At 41.5% G+C, this 15,931-nt stretch overlaps 1 pseudogene; it reads left to right on the plus strand.

Moving 5' to 3' along the window:
* Positions 1–2,886: 2,886 nt before the first annotated feature.
* Positions 2,887–3,678, plus strand: LOC139129263 (sepiapterin reductase pseudogene; annotated as a pseudogene).
* The last annotated feature ends 12,253 nt before the right edge of the window (positions 3,679–15,931 follow it).

The raw sequence follows: 15,931 nt of genomic DNA on the forward strand, positions 1-15,931 counted from the left end.
AATATGTGGAACTTGCAACGGCTCAGGTTGCATTTTCATCTCCAACTGTGAGTCCACTATTTACGTAGCCTATTCCGTGATGAAGCTGAGGGTCTACTTACTATCTAGAACCTCGACGCCTTCGTCCATACTCTAAATGCCGGAGTCGAGGTTCTGGACTAGAAGTTTACACAATTAGGGGAGAACCATTTGATTTCAGGGGGTCGGAGGAAATGGGTATGGCAGCAATTTTTTTCCCGCCACTGTGGCAGCATTTTGTTTTTCTATTGTCTGTCCTGCATTATTTTTTTTCCACATGTGGAAGCATTGCAAATATTTTTTCGAGATTTCCAGGTTTTTAACATGCGGGGTCTTGAGTTTATTACATGTCACTGGTTAACAACTGTATAACAACGAGTTAACGAATAGTAAGTACCCTTTGTGAGGACTGGACAGATGACATTGAATTAGAGGACAGAGCTTGTGTAAAACACGGTCCCTCCACTTTTGTGGAGGGACCGTGTGTAAAACAAAAGATTGTCTCTAAAATAATTCTTTATTGAAATTAAATAGTAAAAAACTCCAAAAACCTTCCAGAGCACCTTTCCAGTGGATATTGTGGCGATATTAAAACAACAATGCCCCTTTGATGTGAGTAGAAACGAGTCGCACTTTACAGTCAATACGTCTGTTATTTCAAAAGTTTACGAGAGGTAACTGGTAAAAAATCCATGAGGAGCTGACTGATCGTCTGAGTGTTCTACTCCAGACCACAGGCGTACGGAATTTTTCCTAGATGTATACTGTATACAGTACCGAGGTTCGGCCTTCGGCCTCACAGTACAGTGTCAGTCACTTGCCATCCGACGACGATCTAGGAAACATTCCGTACGCCTGTGCTCCAGACCACTCTGAGTTGCTTTCCTTCACGCAAGTCTATCGAAAACATCTCTATTTACATTTTCATCGTCATGCTTTTGATCATGACCACGTTTATTGCAACATAAACCATGAAATGTGTTTGCCAGGACGTAGCATACACCAAAAGCCTTTTGCCGAAGAGTTTGACCTAACTTCTGTTGTGTGTTTGTATCACAGATATATACTGGCAACAGAGACTTTGGACTTCCTCACGTATTTTTTGCTCACGTGTTTACACACGTGGGCATATGTCGCAGCGATGTCTGTCTGTCTGTGTGTCCGTGTGTCTGTCTGTCTGTCTGTCTGTCTGTCTGTCTGTCTGTCTGTCTGTTGGTCCGATATCTCAAAAACGGCTGATCAGATCAGAATCAAATCTGGTACATAGATTGAGTTTGCAAATGGCAAGAACTGATTAGTTTTTGGTGGGTCTGGCTTGCATACTTTTTGCTCATTTGCATAATTAATGATTTTAGACAAAACGGATATACATTAAAAACGACTGCACACAATTTGATGAGATTTCCTACAAATGTTGATCACACTAAGATATATCAGCAGTGGGAAGCATTAAGGGGTGACATGAAAGATAGTTGCTAATTTGCATATTTAATGAACTTTCCTAATCAGGGATATATATCTGATTTGACTGGATCAAAATTGACCAAACTTGGTATGTACATTGAGGATACTATGATTTAACATTATTGAAAGTCGTTAAGCATTTGAACTTCAACCAATTCCCAATTTGCATATTTAATGAACTTTGCTAATTAGGGATATATATTTGAATTGACTGGACCATTGTTGATGAAACTTGCTACATGTATTGAAGCTATTATGATACAACATTCTTGAAAGTCATTAAGCATTTTTACTTCAGCCAATCCCGAATTTGCATATTTAATGAACTTTCCTAATTAGGGATATATATCTCAATTAACTTGATTTTAGTTATTGAAACTTGCTATATACATCAAAGATACTGTGATATAACATTATTGAAAGTCAAAAGACATTTTTACGTCAGCCAATTCCTAATTTGCATATTAAAGGAATTTTCATAATTAGGGATATATATTTGAATTGACTAGATCAAAATTGATGAAACTTGCTATGTACATTTAAGACACTATAATACAATATTATTGAAAGTCATTAAGCATTTTCTCTTCAGCCAATTCCTAATTTGCATATTTAATGAACTTTCCTAATTAGGGATATATATCTGAATTGACTCCACCAAAGTTGACAAAACTTGCTACATATATTGAAGACACTATGATACAACATTATTGAAAATCATTAAGCATTTTTAATTCAGCCAATTCCTAATTTACATATTTAATGAACTTTGCTAATTAGGGATATATACCGGGATTAACTTGATCAAAGTTGGCAAAACATGCTATGTACATTGATGATTATACCAGGTACTAGGTTAAAACTATATCGAAAGTCATTTCACATTTTCATGTCAGCTAATTTATAATTTGTACATCTAATGAGCTTTCACAGCTCAGCATATATAGCTTGAAGGACTTGGCCAATGGTAATTACACTTGCTATATAAAGTGGTGATACAATAAGAGCAGTCAAATAACTTTAATATTTTTATTTCAGCTAATTACATATTTGTATACTTCATGACCTTTTAGAATAAATCGGCGGTGATTATTGTTAATTATGTTGAAGATAATAATTTCAATGAAGTCACAAACATGTGGCAAAGGTTCAAATTTACACATAACTTCAATAAATAATGAAACACGTGAGCATTTTCAGTTCATATCTGGTTTCATTTAGCCCGCCGCGAAATCGATAGTTCTCAGTTTACAAAGTTGTCGGTCACGATTATCAGGATCATGTTACTTTCAAAAGGCTGAAAAGGTCAACCCCACCACGGATGCCTTGGCGGGTTTGTTCTTTTGATGACTCACATAGACGCACGCTACCCCGCCACAGATAGCTGCGTTTCCACACCTAGCAATGGCAGTGCTCCAAGTTCCTTGTTTTTGCTTAATTACCGGTGCTAGTAGGGGAATAGGGCGTGGAATCGCCCTACAGCTTGCAGAGAATGTTGGCGACAATTCACTGCTTGTTCTGACCGCTCGCTCTGACGAAGGATTACGGGAAACCAGACGATGCGCTCTGGTGCGCCGTTCTACTGGTATAAAGGTGCGAACAGTAACCGCCGATCTCGGTGAGTTGAACTCTTTATCAGCAAATCTAACAAGCCTGTTCGCTGCCGTCGACGCAAAGAAATTTGAGCACTCGATACTGATACACAACGCGGCTTCCCTCGGCGATCCGGCGAAATTAGTCCGTCAAATGAACAACCCGCAGGAATTACAGGACTATTTCGGTTTGAACTTGACCTCTGCGATATGTATGACATCGAAGTTTTTGGAGATCTTCAAACCTTCCGCTGGCAGGCGTATTTCAGTGATCAACGTGTCTTCCGGGGCCGCGCACAGGCCGATGAGGTGTCTGTCCACCTACTGCTCTGCTAAAGTCGCTAGAGAAATGCTTTTCAAAGTGCTTGCAGCGGAAGAGCCGTCCGTTCGGGTGTTGAACTACGGGCCCGGCCATGTTGACACCGACATGCACTGGCATCTGCGGCATAACACTGGTGACCCTGACATGAAATACCAAGCCAACACGGCCTTTGCTAGCGGAAAGATCCTGACTCCAGTAGGAACTGCGGAAATTTTGATTAAGATCTTGGAGGACGACTGCTACGAAAATGGCAATTTTGTAACAGTGTACGATTACGTCTGAGACAACACATACATACATACATACATACATACATACATACATACATACATACATACATACATACATACACACACGCGCGCGCGCGCTTACATATATATATATATATATATATATATATATATATATATATATATATATATATATATATATATATATATATATATATATATATATATATAATTCGACATAAACTGTAAAATAATTTCCGTATATCGAAGTACTTATATTAACCTGGTCATAGGGGACAGGGTGCCCGTTTGTCATCCAGAGGGGCCATGCGTTACTAGTTCCTCCAGCAGGGAAAGTCTTAGAAAAAACTACCACATGACGTCATGTATCCAAGCCCCTCTACTCGTCACATGACGTGTTCCGGCAAATCTGACACACACACACATATATATATATATATATATACTGAAATGATTTTACAATTTCATCTCTATAGCGTTGTTTCGAGAGCCTCTGTAGACTAACTTGTCAGGAGACTAAACTAATCTGAATATACAGCTGCAAGGATTACATATAACTCTTTGTGCAGATGGTGGAATATTTGTTGAATTTGATGAATATTCAATGAATATTCATCTACGAGGAGATAAGTCATTTATATATCGCAATGTATTTTAAAGTTAGTTGTTGCATATAGTATGAATGCCTTGCTTCTGTGTCGGCATGAGGACATAAGTTCGTTTGTTGAGCGTATAACATTCTAGTTGGCATATACCTCATTATGGATGAATCATTTGACATAACACATATATTTATTTATTTATTTATTTATTTATTTATTTATTTATTTACTGGGTGGCTTTACATATTTAAAAGTTATTCATAAATCATTGTTTAACACTTTGATATGCTACAAGGGAAATTACAAGTTTACACCCGTAAATACAAACAAGTTCGTAAAATATCATGCAAGAAACATCAAGAAATACATCTCATTATACTGTAATTAAATAATATTTTGACTCACCAGAAAGACAATCTTTTCGTCATAAATTACGACACTAACTATGATCTACTAATCAATTAAATATCATTTCAAAAACAATATATTGATACATTAAAGGGACATTAGCTGTAACTTTTGACTAATTTTTCACTACTCTGTTTCAATGTATCAACTACAGAATTTTACTATAATCCGATCATCATGACCAATGCCCGGTGTCCTGCTTGCCAACACAGCCTGTATATGTGAAACGACCATTGTCATTGTTGATAAATGTATTCTAGTCCGGACCTGAATACAAAATTTAAACAATAACAATGCAGATTATACTCATATAGGGTATATTTATGAGCTAAATATTAGGAATTTCTTCATGGTTCAGGGATTCAAACCAGAAACTGCAGATGATACACAGAACAAACAAAATTTTTAAAAATGACAAAAGTTAAGCTTATAGAATGCGCCTCGGGAGACAGAACTTCAGATTTTCAATTTTTTACCACTCATTTTTTTGTGAAGGTAGGCCTAATCGTGGAAATAAAATTTTTAGAATCTTATTTTTGTGCAAATTGGATTTTTTTTCTTCATTTTTTGCCCGTACAGTTCATACGCAGATGGCGGCCATTTTGATTTTCAAATACCGGTAAATTTATGGTAATTTGTACTTCTAGTACCAAATTTCGTGTGTTGACTCGTGGTATTTATTCTCGATTTTCAAAGAGAATGGCTGAGTGTTTCCTCGAGAAAGAATTGAGAAAAGTTCAAGTCTTTCACTGTCGAGGCGCATACTACCCTGAATCAGAAAAAAGTGCAGAAGTTGAAATATTTAAGCAATAAAGCACACCCAGCGACGGTATACCACGAGACTTTGACCAGTTCACGACATATATGCACGAGCGATATATGCACGAGCGATAGCGAGTGCATATATGAATTGAACTGGTCAAAATCGAGTGGTATACCGTCGCTGGGTGTGATTTATTGCTTTTATATCATAACAGTATATTGAAATTCTGGCGAGGAACGGCAAAAACAGATTTTTGCTCAAGCTGAGAGCTCGCTCGTATGCCACCCGTGGTATATCGCCAATATACCACGGTTCTTTTCGCGTCTAGACCAATAAGATCGCTCTATTTGCGCCATCAATATACTGGTATGATATAATAATGAATATGTGCGATTTGTGTCAATATAGCACAATAGTATGTTTGATGAAAATTTCGCTCTTACATCACTTAAGTTTCATAACTTCCACAAGTGCAGTGTTTATGATGTTGTACAAATGTTTTCGGCCACGGTGGGATTCCACCATGCCGACCACTGCGACAGTTCGTGCCAAGGAAATTTTAAAAAAATGTTTTAAAAAGCGGTCAAATAACATATCCAAAGACTTTCTAACTCCGAGGCGCGCTCTCTCTCTCTCTCTCTCTCTCTCTCTCTCTCTCTCTCTCTCTCTCTCTCTCTCTCTCTCTCTTCTCTCTCGTCTCTCTCTCTCTCTCTCTCTCTCTCTCTCTCTCTCTCTCTCTCTCTCTCTCTCTCTCTCTCCTGGATAGTTTAACTGTAGCTAAATGTTGCCTCTATATGAGTGTACATGACCATGTTCTGACTTGCATGTCCTGATCTGTATCTTCAACTAAAGAATGTTGGGAAGAATGCATGGCGACCAGTAGGAATATTGAATGGCTATCTGAAGGAACATGTCTGTTGGTGAACTAGATAATTATACTGCCAACAAGCTGATAAAAGTAGATTTTTCCAAAAAAAAAAAATATGACTCAAATTTGTACCAGTTACACCAGTGATATAATTGCTGTTTGTAAACATTCTCCGTTTTCACTTGCGTAATGAAATCAGTCAAAAGGTGCATTGTCGACACCGTCCAACGAGTGCTCGAAAACACCGTAAGTATATTTGCTTTTCGCCAAGGAATATGTTACTGTAGATGTTTACTTATTGTGTATTTATGCTGATACTTTCCACGCGTGACTGTTTTGAGTGTGGGCAGCATAAGAGATCCTTCACCGGGAGGAAAACGGCCCTTCCGAACGAGGAGTTCATGGCACTGTAGATGCTGAAGTTCCAGAAACTGTTCGATGCCACGAAGCACGAAGCCAGTCTTTCGATCCAGTCGGCCACATGTTGAGTTCGTTTACCGGACACAAAGTAAAACAGAATCAACCCTCCGTACGGTGTCCATGAAACCACGAAAGCCGTTGTCACTGCGACGAACATTCTCACAGCTTTCAAGTTTGCAGCGAATGCGGTGCCGTTTCGGGGTCGTCGCCATCTTCCTGGCGGCGGGGCACTTGCTGGTTCATTCGCTTGATGTTGTTTCTGACGATTACCAGAATTCGCAAGTAGAGTGTTACAATAACTCCAAATGGAATAGCCTTGCACGCGACGACGGTGAATATCACCAGGTTATGGCCACTGTAAAAAGGGATGCATGTATAAGTAGGGAAGCTGTACTGGTAAGAAGTTACAACCGATAACCAGCATGAGAAAGATCGAATACGAGGCCAGGAAAATCCACGCCGCAAGAGCCATCACCACGCGCGCTCTCTTCTCAGTCAACATGGTCGGATAGTGAAGAAGCCACTGTATGGCAATGAATCTGTCCACAGACATCAGGGTCAACGACATGGTCGATGCTGTCACAGCAGTGTGATAAACCGCGCCTAAAACGATACACCCGGGGAAAACGGTATCGATGAGAGGTTCCTGTGCCACGCAGCCGACAAGCGACGTCAAAAACAACAGCCCCCATCAGGAGATCGGCGGTGGCGAAGGAGATCGCGAAGCACCGACCCCGATCGGCAGAATCTTTGCTGAAAACAAAAATGTTCAAAATATTGAAGAGGATGATTAGCACTGCGATGACCAAAATTGGCATCGCCTGTGTAACGATAAGGGTAAAATCAATGTCCGGCTTGCCCACCGTTGTGTTCATGTTGCCGCACCTTGGATCGTATAGAAGTTACTCTGATGGTCGGTGATATTATTAAGGATAGACAAATAGTCAGGCAGATGTTATTGGCCATGACCAGTGTGACGAGTATGCGTGGTTTGCGTGGGCCCGTCAATTCATAGACGAAATCCTCGCGTACATATATATAATGTATTATCGAAACTCCGATAAACAACTTTGAAATTCGGTGCAGGGTTTTTGTGATAAGGGATGACATTTGAAACCGTCTTAGCAGCAATGAATACACTTTTCCCATAAGATTAGCCCGCCTTTTCTTACAGATATCACAGGAGGGACATACATACATGCATACACATACAATTAAAGTTTAATAGAGTGATAGCTGTACACATAGCCTAGAATCCTATTCGTCCGCTTGCCTCCGTACCTCCGACGAGTGCGTCGGAGGTACGGAGGCAAGCGGACGATAGGATTCTAGCCTACTATACACAAGGCAACTCTATAAACCTAAAAAATGCAACAGACCATTGGTGAAGCCATGACCAAGTCAAACACTCTCTGAATGCGTAATGCTCTGAGACTAGAACAATCACACGGTAGCATAAAGAACCCGGAATATGTATACCCCAGTTCATAGATGGAAATTCCGAATATGAAGATTACTTGTAGCAGAGACTTGTACCGCAGATTTCCCAGAACACATTTTAGCCCATGACGCATGATTATCTTACGCCTGTTGATGTTTTGTTCTTGTCTTTACAAACAAAGTGCTGGTGGAATCCTGACAGTGTTTTCTGATTCTGACCGATGTGTTTTGGGCGAAGATTAATCTGTGAATTAAGTTTATTTTACATACACCAGACGTTGAAGAAGTTCAAAACAGTGAGTTCATTCAGTTAATGATGAAAATTTTCATCTATATTATAAGTTTTTCATCAAATCTTCTTGACGTAGTCGTAGAGGTCACGTGGAACTCTATCGTGTCATTCTCCCATTTGCCAGGTGCGATGTCAAATTACAATCTTATGCAGGTGACTACTTCTGATTGGCGCTGATCGCGATTTCAGGTCTCTTTCTAAATATAGCTGCACGCGCGCGACATAGGACATTATTACACCTCACTCATTCAGCGTGCACTGCCATTGGTTAAACACGACTCACGTAACATGTAAAAGTATACACATATTGACTGGCCATGAGGGCAACAGCATACGTCTGTACCCCGAGGGACTGTGAGTCACCCCAAAAAACAGACTGTTTCCCGAGGCCGTAGGCCGAGGGAAACAGTCTGTTTTTGGGGATGACTCACAGGCCCGAGGGGTTAAAGACGTATGCTGTTGCCCTAATGGCCAGTCAATATGTGTTTTGTAACACACCTCATCATTAGCCATGCATAAGAACCTACTATACACAAAACTTGTCGCATGTAGGTCTATGATGTAATATGTTGGAGTGGTTCAGTAAGAAAAGTTTTTCCTAAAGAGACCGCAGTACTTCTGCAAAACGTTCAATTCACCTTTGATTATAGTTTTTGTCCGTATCGAGTCCTTGTTGGAAACCAAAGCATTCAATTCTTCTTCAGAAAGTAGGATAAACCAAGAAATTTCTGGATTATCGTTTCGATCGGCCGCAGACGACATCTTTGTTTACATTCCGGTCCGCGTTCGCGTCAAATATCGTTTTTGACGTCAGCGGGCATCATTTTTCAGAACTGATGCCTGGCAGGCAACAGTTCAAACGAATGATGCCTGATGACGTCGTTTACGTGGATCAGCACAAAAAGAATGCATCCCACGTGACTATCAATTGGCGAATTAGAATACAGACTGCGGATGAGGTGTGTTACAAAACGTGATGATGCCCTCTGCGAATGTGATGATGCCCTCTGCGAACTTGATGATGCCCTCTGCATTTGATATTACATGGATGACGTCATTTTACTTACTGCGCTTCCTTTCTGCGCAAAACAAATTGTCGTTCGCTTGTTGTACTTTGCAGTTGGCAACTTATGGCTGCGAAATGTCATGCAGAGCTGTCACCGGCACAGTTAGACGATATTTTGATGCAAGTAAACAGCAAACGAACGAAAATGGCAACAAGGAATGCAATTTCTGTGTTCAGCGACTATGCAAGCAACAAATTTGGATGCGCCACCGAGGAGATCGGCAAACTTTACCAGCAACCCGAACCCGACCCTAGACTCGGCACTGACAACATTTTACGCTGAGGTCCGGACTCAAAAGACGAACTGTACTCGACCAAGTCTTTGTGTTTTTTGTTTCTTTGCATGTTTGCTTGTTCGGTGTAATAAAAATAATAACACATGAGAGCTTGGGCAATATCACGATTTATTGCCTGCCCAAGGGATGGTGGTCATGATCGAAATACTGATGATGCCCCAGCCGTATTTCGATCATGACCACCATCCCTTGGGCAGGCAATAAATCGTGATATTGCCCTCGCTCTCATGTGTTATTATTTAACTATTGCATGCTTGAATTGGGATAAATTTTATTGTTGCAATTCGTAGCTGTGGTTGCAGCTAATAGCCTGAGTGTGACTTAATATGACTTTCAGTATCCATCCGTAACTCTAGCTGGTTTTATTTTCGTCGTTCTTGCGGAAAATGCCGACAAATATTTATTTCTATATATTAACGAAAGAAAATTGACGCTATTAAAGCGGCGCCTGTCGGCATAAAGCTGACAAGCTCTATGCTTAGAATGAACGGCTAACACTGTACACTGTAGACTGTAGTACCACCGAGTATTACGAAGAGCTATTCGGCGCATGCGGAATAGCACGGAACATTGGTACAAAACGAATTCCAATCAATGTCTTGTTTCTCTGTCAATATTGCTTTCTTACCTCTAGTGTCCACATATGAAAAGAATCGCATTATTTTTTCTTTTCACAACACCGTATTTTCCCACATTTCTTAAGGTCTCTTATCAGTATGCACAACCAAATTTGCAAACGTTTTAAATATCAGTTACTTTCGTCAAGTTTTCAAAAATACCAATGTGCAGCACTTATCATTGAATTTCCTCCGAACTTAACAATGAAATCCGCAATAATAGTCCTTAAGTTAATATTGTCAATTATTTTCTCTCAGTTTAAATAGCCACATGTTGCGATAAGACTTACTTTTAAAATTTCATTAGCGATATTAAAATTGCCCTGGAATGTTATAGTTGTATGTCTCTTCGAAGGCGTGTACTTTCAGATAACATGTATATTTTACATGATAGCCAGCGATATTAAATGTCAGCATTTTGACTGAGGCCCGACCATTCGAAATGACGAATGTCAACTTTTTTCAAAGACAACTTAACTTTTGTCATTTCCCCTTTTTTATCACAACTCTTTTCTGAGCTACATCGTGTGGAGGTTCATTTTAAAGCTCTCGGAGTAAGAAACATTTTCACCATCTCAGTTTTTTCGAAGATCGAAAATTTTAGTTTTCGCCCTAGAGATAACACAGAAATGGCAGAACTATTGAATTTCAAATATCGGTAAATGTAAGTCTCTCTCTCTCTCTCTCTCTCTCTCTCTCTCTCTCTCTCTCTCTCTTCTCTCCTCTCTCTCTCTCTCTCTCTCTCTCTCTCTCTCTCTCTCTCTCTCTCTCTCTCTCTCTCTCTCTCTCTCTCTCTCTCTCTCTCTCTCTCTCTCTCTCTCTCTCTCTCTCTCTCTCTCTCTCTCTCTCTCTCTCTCTCTCTCTCTCTCTCTCTCTTACCAAAATTTGCACGGAATTGTCCTGTCGTGTCACTGACATTTATATATACGTAGGCCTGGTAAATATGTGATTTCATGAGATTCTGCTTTCGAATGAAAGTTTGAAAGTTGGACGCATTTAGTTGATGACACAATTTCACGCTCTCTACACGAACTTCAAGCATACCCATCAGTCATCCTACGAATCTGGTAGCAGAACTATTCACTTCATTTGTGGGCATCTCATTTTAAGCCATGCAACTCTCCAGAGCACCCGGATGTCGTATGGCATCAGAGAGCGTTTTCATGCTCATGGTTAATCAGAAAGAGTTTCCCTCACGATGGAATCAGAAAGCAATGGTCTGGGATGAGGAAAAGATAATCACGCATTAGAAAATGTTGTCTGGTGTCATAAAGCGTTTTCGTGGCATCTGGAAACTATGGTATGTGAAAATGAAATTAACTCTTGCATCAAAAAGCGTAAGCTTGGCACTGTCAGAGAAGGATAATCATGGCACCAGAATAAATATAGGGTGTTAATTGTAGCTTGGACTATACACGCGATAATTGAAGCTTTTGGTTCCCTTGTCTCGGTTACCCAGACTGCACTTCGGGGCTCTCATCAGGCCAGCCTGATAAAGTAATATTTAAAGCCTAATCACTTCGCTCAATGATATTGCCTATTGTATGAAGGATTGGAAAGGATGCGAGCATCGTTGCGGCATATCATGAGCAAAGTAGCCTTTTAACACAATGTACAGGGGAGGGAGGGTGGGATAAAAAACAAAACAAAAACAAAAACAAAAACAAAAACAAAATTAAAACAAAAATAAAACAAACAAACCAAACTTTCCTTTCCGCTACCGTCATGACTTACAAATGGTTCCTTAACAGTGTACCTCCTAGCTCCCTGCGTTCTCTGCCCTGGCTGTGTGAGGAATGACACCTTGTGTTCCCTGGGGACTACTTTATACTTTGTTGTATTCATGAATATTTATGAGTTCACACCTGGCGGAATATTTTCGCTATGTGCTTAGGCTTTGAATAAAGTAATATTTAAAGCCTAATCACTTCGCTCAATGATATTGCCTATTGTATGAAGGATTGGATAGGATGCGAGCATCGTTGCTTCACACCAAACACAACGTATTCCTTTACTGAAACCTAGTCTACCATAAACTCTCAACCTCCCAATCCTTATTCTCCCAATCCTAATTCTCCCATTCCTCAATTCTCCCCATCCTCACATCGATATAAAATAAAGGACATTGAAAAATCATTTCACAAAAACTTCCCAGCCATTATACTATACCCTGACTTATATAACCTCCGGTATCAATCTGTCATAGATAGCGGATGCAATGAACTTGCCGAATTATTTGCATGACAAATTCTTCTGACGTGTCACAGGAGCTGGCGATGGGTAGTCGTAACAATCCCCTTTAAAGATGCCCTTGCACGGAGTTCCGTACTCCGATACTTTTACCCCTTCGGAGAGCCAAAGTTAAAATGGGATTACCTGACAGATTTTCAGTCAACAAATGCTAAGCTGCAAATGATTATGTACTTCTCCTGCAATGAACACATTTAGGTTTCTGAAGGTCAAGTCGTCATGGGAAACTTACTCCTTCCTGCCAAAACTGCTTCTATGTAGAAACACGCGTGTCTGATCCCCGTCTGGGGGCGCCCTCTGGCTTACCCAGGTAAAGGTTATCCGACGCTAAACACTGATCAACTGTATAATACATCTTTCAGTTTGGAATGCCAAACTGAGCAAAAAGCCCTTGTAAAATTTATAGAGGGCACCCCCAGACAGGATCCTGCAACTGGCAGGCGGCCGTAAGGCCAGGGCTTTTAGTATTCGCCCCCCTGTCTAAGGGAACCACTACTGAGAAACTACAATCTATTTTGCATTTACACTTTAATGATCTTCTGCAAACTTATACCACAACAAAATTCCCTCAGGAATTGACACAACAGATAAAGAACTCCAACTCTGTCGCTGAGATGTACTAACTGACTTCTCCAACTCATCGAACTTTTTTTTCTTTTTCTGTAACTCTGACAGTTGGAGCCGCATCTACAAGCACATACACAGAAAGGCAGTTTCACAATAGCACACCTCAAATGTCTACAAGTTTCCTCTCCGAAAACTGCAACGGTGGGCATCACATACATCACCTTACTATAAGCTTACGTTCAATCCCTCACAGGGAGAAATCCGTCACGATTTAGCCATGGCCGTGGCCGTGACCACAGTTACATCTTCCATACTCTCGCAGGAAGATAGGGTGGGCATCGCATGCAGCCACCTTACTGTACATTCCGTCCCTCACAAGGGACTACATCATTCCCTCGCAGGGAAGACAGGGTGGGAATCGCATGCAGCCACCTTACTGTACATTCCGTCCCTCACAAGGGACTACATCATTCCCTCGCGGGGAAGACAGGGTGGGCATCGCATGCAGCCACCTTACTCTACATTCCGTCCCTCACAGGGACTACATCATTCCCTCGCAGGGAAGACAGGGTGGGCATCGCATGCAGCCACCTTACTCTACATTCCGTCCCTCACAAGGGACTACATCATTCCCTCGCAGGGAAGACAGGGTGGGCATCGCATGCAGCCACCTTTCTCTACATTCCGTCCCTCACAAGGGACTACATCATTCCCTCGCAGGGAAGACAGGGTAGGCATCGCATGCAGCCACCTTACTCTACATTCCGTCCCTCACAAGGGACTTCATCATTCCCTCGCAGGGAAGACAGGGTGGGCATCGCATGCAGCCACCTTACTCTACATTCCGTCCCTCACAAGGGACTACATCATTCCCTCGCAGGGAAGACAGGGTGGGCATCGCATGCAGCCACCTTACTCTACATTCCGTCCCTCACAAGGGACTACATCATTCCCTCGCAGGGAAGACAGGGTGGGCATCGCATGCAGCCACCTTACTCTACATTCCGTCCCTCACAAGGGACTACATCATTCCTCGCAGGGAAGACAGGGTAGGCATCGCATGCAGCCACCTTACTCTACATTCCGTCCCTCACAGGGACTACATCATTCCTCGCAGGGAAGACAGGGTGGGCATCGCATGCAGCCACCTTACTACTACATTCCGTCCCTCACAAGGGACTACATCATTCCCACGCAGGGAAGACAGGGTGGGCATCGCATGCAGCCACCTTACTCTACATTCCGTCCCTCACAAGGGACTACATCATTCCCTCGCAGGGAAGACAGGGTGGGCATCGCATGCAGCCACCAAATATACATTCCACCCCTTACGGGGAAAAGAAAAATTGTGGGCGTTGTAAGAAACTGTGCAAGAAACTCTTAGACTTCATTTATTAACTCGTAATTATATGCATTTTCAATTCTCTCACATGAAAATAATGGGACAACTGTGCCCAACGTGGGTAAACTTGCAATAGTATAATTTGCCGTACAGCTAAAATGAGTAGCCCACTGCCACACACAAATTGTAATGATGAAGAGCTATGTCACTGTCATCATGGGTGTGCATCCATGCTGTCATATGGTCTTTGTAATATCTGACATAAAATCCATCCACAATACTCGGCTCAGTCTAAAAATACACGTACCTGAACGCTTTCTTTACCGGGGGTTGGACATCCCCACTAATGTTGGTGGACGCCATACCGGCAAACGCACGTGGCACAGTAAGGGGAGCTGAGTGCCCGGCACAGGTGGCCATGAACGTAGCAACTGCCAGAACTGGTCGTTGAGTCTGGTTTCTCCATGCGCTGAAATGCCTGGGCATGGCAGTCGCCGAGGTTGCACTGTTGGTATGAAGGGTGGAAGCTGAAACCATCCTGAGCTCGTTGTCGTCGGCGCCCTGGCTGTGTGAGGAATGACACCTTGTGTTCCCTGGGGACTACTTTATACTTTGTTGTATTCATGAATATTTATGAGTTCACACCTGGCGGAATATTTTCGCTATGTGCTTAGGCTTTGAATACTAGCGCCGAAGTGCATTCTTGGTAACTGAAATTATTGGTTCCCTTGAGCTTTTGAGATATATTTTAACACTTTTGTCTGAAAGATTGAATTTATGTTATTAATTCTCAAGGAAATTGTAAGGTTGTTGTATAAAATAGTATTTTGGGCCGAAAATAACCAAAAAAGTACTGTAATATACAGGTGAATATGCACATTGGCGAAATCCGTTGGCATTGAACCTCAATATCAAGAACACGTTTGATGTACTGTACACACAATATTTGTTTTCTTAAATGAATGGGCATCAATTTTTTCCGTCTGTCACAACTAATAGGAGAGTATACTGGGCCAGGGCAGCAGATGAAACGAAATCGCTCGACAGTTTAACTTTTCAGTGTGGTGTGAAAACTCCCCATCGACACTTTCGACAATTCCTAACGGAGCGTAAGCTTCAAGCCTCGGGCGTAGCCGAGGTCTTTGGCATCGATGGGACTCACTCAGAGCATTGGGTGGTCATAGATCGGGACGCAGACAGTGTCATTGGGATAGATACAACTATTCTCCATTGGCTGCGTTTTCTACACGATCGATTCTTGAGCTCCTATCCATGCGTACAGTTGCAATGTACACTTACTTCAGTCGACGTCTTCTGCAAGGAAATCAGGGACACGCAAAGAAGCTGTTCATG

This window comes from Ptychodera flava, chromosome 3 (assembly GCF_041260155.1).
Source record: "Ptychodera flava strain L36383 chromosome 3, AS_Pfla_20210202, whole genome shotgun sequence".
In the NCBI taxonomy this organism is placed as follows: domain Eukaryota; kingdom Metazoa; phylum Hemichordata; class Enteropneusta; family Ptychoderidae; genus Ptychodera; species Ptychodera flava.